Below are 9,548 nucleotides of genomic sequence, written 5' to 3'. Positions count from 1 at the left end.
CCCCCCCCCCCCCCCCCCCCCCCGCCCCATAGCATCGTCATCACCAGGCAGCTTGCTAGATACACAAACTGTAGGGCGGGGGCGCAACACTGTGTGCTCTAACAAGCTGCAGGTAATGCTAATTTATGCTACGGTTTGAAACTACTACTTCTGTTTTGTTTCAAAACATGGTTGGCCTGGTTTCTCTTCTCCCCAGTACCCACGTTTACCCGCGTTTCTCCCATCTCTCCAACATCCGCATGATGAGCGTTTGTCCGGAACCTTCCCGGTTCTGCGTGGCTGAGCGTCTCCGACCCCTACTCCATCCAAGTCCAGAGCTGGGACCCTCAGGACAAGCTCGGGTGGTGTGAAAGACAGCAGCCCAAACCACCAGGAACAAACCCTTAACATGACAAAATCCGGGTATCGAATCAATGCGGCGACGGGAGACCCCCGAGGAACGGAGGTGCGGCTCCACGGGGCGGGGAGACATGGCCTCCGTGAAGGGACTGAGTCGCCGGGGAAGGACTCCGAGGACACCGAGGGGACGAGGGAGTCCTGTCGCTGGCTGTTTCCAGGCGGGACCAGGAGGATCGAGTGTTCTCTGGGGACAGGGCACGGTCATCACAGGGCAGCGGGCGGGCGTGGCGGGCCGCAGGTGGGCGGTGGGGTTCTGGGAGCGCCTGTTTCAGAGAAGCCACCCGGTGCTCACACTCTCAGCCGGCAGCCCTCGCCGGTGGCCCCGCGCGCTGGCGGGCGGCGGGGAGGCCCCCCAGAGTCCCCGGGACTCTGGGCTTCCGAGGGGCGCACAGACATGGTCGCTCCCTGAGGCCGAGTGAACGCGGCCGGACCCAGAGGCCAGACCCGAAGTCCGCAGCGCCCACCCTGCCCAACGCCACAGGCGTGCGGTCCTCTCGCGCCCTCCCCGGGATGCTTGGGACGAACGCACCTGCGCTTCTGCGGTTCGCTATTCAGCGGTGCGGCGGCGGCAGCTCGGGACCCTCCGAAGGGGGTGTGAACCAAGGCAGGGGAAACCGGAGCGCAGGGGCCGCCGTCCATTCCTGCTAAAGAAGGGGCAACGGAGCAAGTGACCTGGGATCCGGCTGTGAAGTCGCTGTCGCGCACGTCTGGCGGGAGAATGGCCTTTGGGAGGGCAAACTGGCGCGTTATTTATCGTCATTTAAAAAACAGGTATCAGACTTCAAAAGTAGAGTCACACATGTATGGTTAACTGATGTTCCTCAAAGGTGCCTAGGTGATTCAGGGAATCTTCTAGACGGAGAAGGAGGGTCTTCAACAAACAGTGCTGCAGCAATTGGAGAGCCGACTGGGAGGGGGAGGGGTGAGGATGACACCCTTCTTACCTCAGACCACATACAAAAATTAACTCACAAGGGCTCATAGACATAAAACCTAAACCTAAAACCTAAAACTTTGAAATTTCTAAAAGAAAGCACTTGCGGATTTGAGTTTTTTATTTTTAAAATAAAACACAGAAAACAAACTATAAGAGAAAAATAGATAAACTGGACTTTATCAAAATCAAAAACTTGTGTTCTTTGAAAGGCACTGTTAATACAAATGAAAGGACAAGACTCAGACTGGGAGAAAATATTTGCAAAGCACATATGTGATTAATAAAAAAAAAGAAAGGCTTGTATCCAGACTGAGTAAAGAACTCTTACAATTCACAATAAGAAAACAATCCCATCTTCTGTTAAAATGAGGGAAATATTTTAATTTAGACCTCAGCAAAGAAAATATATAGATGGCAAACATGCACCTGTATCATAGTTATGAAGGAAATTGAATTAAAACCACAATAAAATACCACTACACTCTTACTATAATGGCTAAAAAAATTATTTTTAAAGACTTTATTTATTTATTTGTCAGAGAAAGGAGAGGGAGTGGCAGGCAGAGGGAGAAGCAGGATCTCTGCTGAGCAAGGAGCCCAATGTGAGACTAGATCCAAGGACCCTGGGATCATGACCTGAGCCAAAGGCAGATGCTTAACCAACTGAACCACCCAGGTGACCCTAAATTTTTCTTTTAAGTAACAATACTAAATATTGATGAGGATGTGGAGCAAATGGAACTCTCATATATTGTAGTGGGAATACAAAATGGTACAGTCACTTGGAAAAATCAGTTTGGCAGTTTCTTACGAAGTTAAACACAAACTTGACAATGCAACAATCTTCCTCCTGGGCATTTACTCAAGAGAAATGAAAACATATGTCCATCTGTAAGTGAATGTGTATAGTAGCTTTATTCATAATCACCCAAAGCTGGAAACAACCCGAATGTCCATCGCCCAGTGAATGGTATGTCCATGCAATGGAATTTTACTCAGCAATGCAAAGGTCAAACCACTGATACACACTAAACATTAATGAATCTCAAAAGTAGTATGCTAAGTGAAAGAAACTAGAAACAGACTCAAATTTTATGCTGTATGATTCCATCCCAGAAAAGGCAAAAGGTATGAGTGAAAAATCAAATTAATTATTGTCGGAGCTGGGAGTGGAGCAAAGATTGATTAAAAAGGAGCAAGGAGTGGGGTGCCAAGGTGGCTCAATTGGTGAATTGTCTTACTCTTGATCTGGCTCAAGTCTTGATCTCAAGGTGGTGAGTTTGAGCCCCATGCTGAGCATGGAGACTACTTTAAAACAAGAGAGCAAGGGGGATGCTGGGGTACTGGAAGTGTGTATCTTGGTTGTAGCTAGTGGTCATTATAGGATGATGCATGCTTGTCCAGACTCACCCAACTGTGCACATAAAAAGGGAAGTTTTACTGTATGCAAATTATATCTTAATATACCATCACTCAGAATTCCACTTCTAAGACTCTGTCCTATAGAAATACTTACATACGTTCATCAAGGGATTTGTCAAAGAGGGGCGCCTGGGTGGCGCAGTGGTTAAAGCGTCTGCCTTTGACTCAGGGCGTGATCCTGGCGTTCCGGGATCGAGTCCCACATCGGGCTCCTCGGCTGGGAGCCTGCTTCTTCCTCTCCCACTCCCCCTGCTGTGTTCCCTCTCTCGCTGGCTGTCTCTGTCAAATAAATAAATAAATAAATCTTAAAAAAAAAAAAAGGTATTTGTCAAAGAATGCTCAAGATAGTAGTTTTGACATAGAGGGTTAATAGAAGGTTGATTGAACAAATTTGGTGCGTCATTCAATCACACTACCACATAACCATCAAAAGAACGAAGTGAGTAGTAACTGGCCTAAAAAGTACGCAGAACACTGACGTACAGCAGTTTCCAGTTTGTAAATATGATTCTTTGAGTACACATAAATTATATATTTATTTATAAATAGCTTTGAGGAATACACCCCAAAGTGTTGGCATGGATTTTTTAAAAGAATTTACTTGGGAGTGCAAGGACTTTTCAATTGTTACTGAATTTGCTGTTGCAGTGTTTGAAGGGGGTGGCTGGTGGAGGGCATGGAAGCTTTAAACCTTTTGAAAAAAGCCCCCCTGTATAAGACAATGGTCGTTCACTTAGGACTCAGGACTCAATTCCTGTTAGTGCTGACCACCCACCGCGCTGAGCTGAGTAGGAAAACTATGAAAGAATTAAAAGGGGGGGGTGCCTGGGTGGCTCAGTTGGTTCAGCGTCTGCCTTGGGCTCAGGTCATCTCATGATCTCAGGGTCCATGGGATCCAGCCTCACATGGGGCTCCCTGTTTAGCGGGGAGCCTGCTTCTCCCTCTCCCTCCACTGCTCCCCCGCTTGTGCTCTCTCTGTCAAATAAATAAATAACATCTGAAAGAAAGAAAGAAAGAAAGAAAGAAAGAAAGAAAGAAAGAAAGAAAGAAAGAAAGAAAGAAAGAATTAGTTAAAACATATAATCCCTGACTGCAAAGGACTTGTCCTTTTGAGTGGTGGAAGTGGGAAGGGGGCGCCAAGATGCATGGGGGAGGGGGTGTGGATGGAAAAGGACGTGTTAATAGTGGCTGGGCAAAGGAATGGGGAGACCATTCTCACAGCAGACCCAATTATTTTCAACCCTTTGGGATCATCCCTTTAAGGATGAAGGCTCTCAGAGTTCATGATTTTGCGGATTCTCCAGTGACCATTCAGGAACCTCAAGGCAGGGACTCCTGGGTGGCTCAGTCGGTTAAGTGGCTGCCTTTGGCTCAGGTCATGATCCCAGAGTCCTGGCATCGCGTCTCGTGTTGGGAATCCATGCTCCCCGGGGAGCCTGCTTCTCCTTCTGCCTGCTGTTCCCTCCCCCCGCCCCCGCCTTTTGTTCTCTCTCTCCGTCAAGTAAATAAATAAAATCTTTTAAAAAATAAAAATAAAATTTAAAAAAAGGAACCTCAAGGCAGGACACTAAAGTGGGGGGCTGGGATCTCAGAGCAAAGAGCAACGCGGGTGCTGGCTTTCAGTCTTTGCTGGCTGAGTTCCCAGGTCCCTCCAGGCTGAAGATGTTCAGAGTCAGAAAGGTCGAAATTAGGAATCAGTGGAGTCCAAAGCAGGAAGAAGCACAGAGTGGGAAAGAAGATTACTTAGCAAATACTCCCCTCCACCTGTTAGGCGTTGCGCTCTCCGAGCCCAGGATGTGAGGCGCGGGACCCTTCCCCGCAGGGTCGGGGCCCCAGCGCCTGCGCTCCCACGCCCCGCCTTGCACTCTCTGAGACTCTCCTTTTAGGCTCCAAGCCCAGTTCCTTTGGGTTCTTCATCCTCCTGCACCTCCAGCTCCGCTAACCTTCGGCCGCCCAGGCTGCCAGGGCGCCGGGTGGTGAGTTCGGTGGGAGACGCCCTGCGCTCAGCCTGAACTCTGGGCTCTGCTACTCTCAGGGGTGACTGCCCACCACACTCGCGGTCGCCGGTCGCAGCGGTGGCGGCAGGAATGTTTGCAACCGCAGACACAGGTGAAACTAAAGGAGGGCACTATTCACTATTCAAAAATAATTTAAGAACATTGTTGCAAAGTATGTCTAGAAAGCATAACACCCCAAAACAAGCTTAGAAGAAATAGAAAGTCGGGTGCACCCTGCTGGCTCAGTCCGTAGAGCTTGTGGCTCTTATCGCAGGGTTGTGAGTTCAAGTCCCGCGTTGGGAGTAGAGTTTACTTACAGAGAAAAGAAAATCAAACAAACCATTTACAATGGAAGGCATAAAAGTTGTCAACTACCCCCTCCCTTCAAATATCAGACAGAACAGTTTCAAGGATGAATTTTAACCAACGTTTTTACAGAACAGATAATTCCAATGCATTTAAAACCGTTCCAGAACATAGAAAAAGAAGGGAATATTCGATTCTGGGGGGGGAACAATACAAATACTAATCTGGAAGCTCAAAATTGATTACCAATAAGAAAGTTAACTGATTCTCATTTATACTGAATGCTAAATAGGAGTAAACAGAATCCAGTGGCACATTAAAGAAGTAATTAATGAACTACGGCAAAATGATGATGAGCATAAAATTGTTTAATATTAAGAAATCTTTGAATATATTTCACCATAGTAATATATCTAAGGAAAAACAGCACATAGCCATTTAAATAGATGTGGAAAAGGCACTTTATTATATTAATATCAATTTTTTACATTAAAAAATTTTTAAAAGATTTTATTTATTTATTCGATAGAGATAGAGACAGCCAGCGAGAGAGGGAACACAAGCAGGGGGAGTGGGAGAGGAAGAAGCAGGCTCATAGCAGAAGAGCCTGATGTGGGGCTTGATCCCAGATCGCTGGGATCACGCCCTGAGCCGAAGGCAGACGCTTAACCGCTGTGCCACCCAGGCGCCCCTGACATTAAAATTTTAGTAAAAAAAAGAATAGATGGTTCCTTAACATGATGAAACATTCCTAACTTACATCAACAGTCATCATTCTGCTTTTCAGATAAATATTAGATGCCTTTCCTTTGAAGTTAACAATATGTTAGGGAAATGTCCATTCTCACTACTACTATTTTATATTGTTCTGGAGAAACTAGACCATGTATTTTTTAAAAAGTAATCTCTCCACCCAACATGGAGCTCGAAATTACAACACCAAGATCAAGAGTCGAATGCTGTACAGAGTGAGCCAGCCAGATGCCTCTAAACAATGCATTTAACAAGAGAAATAAGTAAATTGGAAGGTAGTTAAAATTATCATCATATTAGATTTATGATGGTATCCCAGGATATGTTTATAAAATTAAATATATTTATAAAAATAAACAAGAAAAATCAATTGTCTACACACAGTGGAAGAAAAGATACTCATTTACAGTAGCAGCAAAATACATAAAACACTGAGATACAAATTTAAGGGGAAATTACAAGATCAATGATAAGAAAACTTTAAATATTGTTGACTGACCCAAGATATGGAGAAGGAGGAATATCAATTTTCTCTACATGTTAGTCTAGGTATTTCATATAATGCCAATAAAAATTAACATGGAATTTTGTTTTCAAACTGGATAAATTTCTTCTCAAGTTTATGTGAAAAGTAAACAACCATAGTAGCTAGGAAAATTCAGAAAAGAATAACAAGGAAAACATAGGCCTTTGGGATTTTAAAAACATATTACAAGCCACAATGAATAAACCATTGTAGTATAAACAGGATAGAAAATCCAGAAGTCAGCCCAAATAGTTAAGCATTTGATAAATATGGCATCTCAGGTTAATGGAGAAATGATGGCTCATTCAAGAAATGGTACTGTGGGGCGCCTGGGTGGCTCAGTTTGTTAAGTGTCTGCCTTGGGCTCGGTGTCCTGGGATTGAGCCATGCTCACTCAGTAGGGAGCCTGCTTCTCCCTCTCCTGCTCCCCCTGCTTGTGCTCTCTCTGTCAAATAAGTAAAATCTAAAAAAGAAAGAAAGAAAGAAAGAAAGAAAGAAAGAAAGAAAGAAAGAAAGAAAGAAAGAAAGAAAAAAAGAAAGAAAGAGAGAGAGAAAGAAAGAAAGAGAGAAAGAAAGAAAGAAAGAGAAAGAAAGGGAGAAGAGAGGAAAGGAAGGAAGGAAGGAAGGAAGGAAAGGAAGGAAGGAAGGAAGGGAGGGGGGAAGGGAGGAAGAAATGGTACTGGGACATCTGGGTAAATAACAACAACAAAAAAAAATTCAGTGTGATCCACACCACATCTTACAACTGTATCAGTTCCAGGTGGTTCAAAATTTTAGGAAAAAAAATAAAACCATAAAAGTACTAGAGGAAACCACATGAGAATTTTCTTTTAGTTTTGGCACAAGGGTGGCTTTCTTATGACAGAAAGCATACAAGATTAGTAAATTTAACTAAAAAATTAAAAATTTCTGTGTAACTAAAGCCACCATAAAGAATGTAGAATGGAAAAATTCCAAATGATCACAAAGGGCTAATTTCCCTAATATATGATGATTATGATTATACACAAATAGGCAAAAGGGAAAGGATGTGAATAGAAAGGAATCGTACGTAAATATTAATTTATTCAATTTTTTAATATTTAAAGAAACTAATTAGTACTAATTAATAATAAGGTAACATTTTTTTTTTTTGCCTATCAGGTTGGCAAAAATCAAAAAAATTTGGTGAAGATTTGGGGTGGCATCACTTTTAGGTATCGTTAGAGAGTTGTAGATTGTTTTTAAAAGATTTTATTTACTTATTTGAGAGAGAGAGTGAGAGAGAGAGCACGAGCAGGGTGAGGGGCAGAGGAAGAAGCCATCTCCCCACTGGCAGGGAGCTCCCTTCGGGCTGGATCCCAAGCCCCTGGATCATGACCTGAGCTGAAGGCAGATGCTTAACTGACTGAGCCACCAGGCGCTGGAGAGTTGTAGATTTTTTTTAAAAAATGTATTTATTTATTTATTTATTTATTTATTTGAGGGGGGTGGGGTGGGCAGAAGAGGCAGAGGGAGAGAATCTCTAGCAGACTCCCCGCTGAGTGGGGAGCCAGACTCAAGGCTCCAGGCGGGGCTCCACAGAGGGCTCCATCTCATAACCCGGAGATCATGACCTGAGCTGAAACCAAGAAGTGGGCGCTCAACTGATTGAGCGACCCAGGCACCCTAGAGTTGTAGATTTGTATAACTACTTATTTTTTATTTATTAAAAAATTTTAATTCTGTTATAGTTAACATAGTTGTATTAGTTTCAGTTGTATTTTATAACTACTTTGGAGAACAATTTAGTAGTGTATATCAATTTTGTAAACGCATATATTCTTTGACTCAGAAATTCTATTTTTAGGAATTTATCCTAGAGATTTACTAACGTGTAAGATGTTGTATGTAGGAAACTATTTAGTTCAGCATTGTTTATAAATAGAAAATAATTGGCAATAGCATAATTGTTCATCAGTAGAGGACTGGGTAAATAAATTTATAAATAAATAATGGAATATTTTGCAACTGTCAAAAATAAAAAGGGAGATCTGTCCAGCTCTGGGAAAATCTTCAAGATTTATTGTTAAACGAGCAGTATAGGAACTCCACGCGTCATTTTCTCCTATTCGTGTACAATAATGGGGAGAAGATATGTATACACATGCTTCTTTATGCATAAAATCTCTCCGAAAGTCTACAATAAGAAATCAAAAGTTTTGACTGTTTCTACGGAATGAAATTAGGTGGCTGGGGGGTAGGAGTAGGGTGAAGATTTTCAATTAAAATTTTTTTATTTTGAAAATGTTTAAATATATAAAGAGAAAGACTAGTACATATCCACTATCCCTTATCCCGTTTAAAAAATCCATAAAATTCTGAAAACTTAAAACTGTCAAATCTTCATCTTCATCTGGGGCAAATCTCTGTTGTTCTGTTTTTAGAGACTCCGGCTCTGGGAACAGGTGGCCTGCGCGGGCAGGCGGGCACTAACCCGGGAGGGCCTGGGCGCCGTAGCCTATTGACCCGCCCACCGCGAGGGCTGTGCCACCGCCGCCTCCCGGCCGGCGCGCACCCAAAACTCCAAATCAGTTAGAGCTGGCGGGGTGGTGGGAGCGGGGCCTCCAACCGGCAGAGGGTGGGGGCTGTACACATGTCGGGGGGCACCCCCAGTGATTTCTAACCACTGGACGCAGAGCAGCCGGGGCAGGGCCGGGCTCGGCGTCTGACAGGCAGCTCTGGGTCTGGTCCACCCACTGCTGGGCTCAGAAGTTGTAAACGCGACGCGTGGTCTTCATGTCACAGAAGGCCCCCTTGCCCACGGTCTTGGGGCGCCCACGGTGGTGACGCGGCGCAGCTGGTGCTCGGGCTTGGCTAGCACGAAGGCCCCTTCTTGTTCGGGGCGCCCCGCGGGACTGTGTCACTCTCGGTTCTGGAGCGCGCGCTAGGGCCTGTCTGCGAGGCGCTGAGGCTCGGAGTGGAGCCCACGGGGTATCCTGCAGGATGGGATTTCCCTTTTGGTTTGTTCTGGCATTGTCCGAGATTTTCAAAAAATCATAGGTAATGTAGTCCCTTAAAACAATGTTTTTAAAAATAAGCATTTTCAAGTTAATAGCCGAGGCTGCACGCGTTTCTTCCGTTGAAAACATCTTCACTGCGCGCCCGCGCGCGAAATTCCAACCACGTGCTTCGCCGCGGGAGGCGGGAGGCGGGAGGCGGGAGGCGGGAGGCGGGAGGCGGGAGGCGG

The sequence above is a fragment of the Ursus maritimus genome, unplaced genomic scaffold (genome assembly GCF_017311325.1).
Source record: "Ursus maritimus isolate PB19 unplaced genomic scaffold, ASM1731132v1 scaffold_30, whole genome shotgun sequence".
Lineage (NCBI taxonomy): Eukaryota > Metazoa > Chordata > Mammalia > Carnivora > Ursidae > Ursus > Ursus maritimus.
Note: the sequence above shows the minus strand (reverse complement) of the source record.